The 1,837-nt window shown below is 43.5% G+C and overlaps 1 pseudogene; it reads left to right on the top strand.

The window, feature by feature from the left end:
- Window positions 1-200: 200 nt before the first annotated feature.
- On the top strand, window positions 201-1,236 carry LOC138316482 (uncharacterized; annotated as a pseudogene).
- The last annotated feature ends 601 nt before the right edge of the window (window positions 1,237-1,837 follow it).

The raw sequence follows: 1,837 nt of genomic DNA, 5'->3' as shown, positions 1-1,837 counted from the left end.
TAAATGTCCGGGGTAGTAAGCTTTAAAGAATTATGGTAAGCGTATAGGACCATGATCGGAAATATTACAAGCGTCCCCCACGATCTTCATTTCCGGCCTTTGTAGCCAGCCAGCCATACTATTAAGGTAGCATCTTTTTTCCTCCATCATCAATCCAGCGAAATCGTCCTTACTTTCATCCATCAAACGTTTTTTTGGATATGGGGAAGTCACAGAAACGTCCGGGAAAGGCGAGACTTCCTGGAAAACATCCAAGACGAGCCCCAGAGAGATTTTCGTCGAATGAGTCAGATAATTCCGACGTCGAAGTACAGACAGAACCACGTGTGACTAGTAGGCCTACGAGAAAAAAAGAGCCGATCGTTTGACTATCAACGGAGGAACATAATGAACCACAGGCCGGGCCGTCAGGTAATACAACGGGATCGAGTGGATTATGGGCCCGGACTGCCTTTCAGGCCCGGTGCCGGTTGTGATGCGTTTTTTATGGGATAGGATAACACGTGCACTTTCCCTTATAATTGAAAGAAAAAAATATGGGCGGGGGAATTCATAGGTTTAGGAATATCATTGAAGTCCGCTTGGGATCTCATGAGAGAAATGGTCAGGCTGGGGGTGATATCGTATTCAAAGGGGGCGGATTGGTTGTACAAAAACACCTGGAGGCAAGGCCAATCTATAACATCCAGGTCTGGACCAGTGCTTTCATGATATTTTGCTAGAAAAATATCCAGGTAAGGCTCAGGAATTATTGAAATACATGAGGGATAAAGGCTGGCAGCTTACAGATCGGGTTCCCCATGGGCCAAGTATGATGAACAATATAGAATAAAAAAAGTCAAATATCCAAGTTCATCATGGGGAGTTATCGATAGTGAGTTGTGGCTCCTATATGTGACCTCACAAAGGCCACCTGCCCCTGTAGGCCAGCAAAGGTCAGGTAATGATACCCCCATGGAGGTAGCTCCCAGTCAGCTGGGAACGATAGTTTTAAATCCAAAACCCAGTCTGTTAGTTTTCGCACCAATACAGAATGTTGGTAATTTAATAGGGGACACTGCGCCTTCGAGGCTAGGTGTAGATTTAGACATGCCTGTTCAGTATGCTGGGGGGAGGGGGGGTCAACACCCCCAAACACAATGTAGACATAAGTCCTCAAAGGGGAACAAAGGCAAAACATTCCAATCAAGAGTGTGGTTCATTGTATTCATTTGGAAAATCTCCCATAAATCTTGATCAGTTAGCTAAGCTATTGCAGAATTACCCTCATCATAACGTTGCTAGGAAATTGTTAGATGGTTTTAGGTGGGATTTTCCCCTACATTATTGTGGTCCGCGCAGTCCATCTTTTGCAAAAAATTTAAATAGTATAAAAATTTAGATATTGCCAGGGCCAAAATACAAAAGGAATTGTTAGCTGGCAGGATAAGTGGTCCTCTCAATACCCCGCCACTGCCAACATTGCGTATTTCTCCACTAGACTTGGTTCCTAAGAAGGATTGGGATTTTAGAATGATGCATCACCTTTCACATCCTGTAGACAATTCAGTTAATGATATCATTGACGAGAGAAGGCATGCTCCGTCAAATACTCTAGTATAGATGATGCAGTAGTGTTAGTTCAGAAGTTAGGTAGGGGTGCGTTATTAGCTAAAATGGACATTAAGTCTGCTTTCAGGTTATTACCAGTCTTCCCAGGGGATTTTGATCAGTTAGGTTTTCACCTGGATGGTTTGATATACTTTGATAAATGCCTTCCTATGGGAGCCAGTATAAGCTGTGCACTTTTTGAAATTTTTTCCAGTTTTCTAGAATGGGCGTCAAAAGGACCCCAGGG

Source organism: Argopecten irradians, chromosome 2 (genome assembly GCF_041381155.1).
Source record: "Argopecten irradians isolate NY chromosome 2, Ai_NY, whole genome shotgun sequence".
In the NCBI taxonomy this organism is placed as follows: Eukaryota; Metazoa; Mollusca; class Bivalvia; order Pectinida; family Pectinidae; genus Argopecten; species Argopecten irradians.
This window is presented reverse-complemented; position numbering and strand designations above follow the sequence as displayed.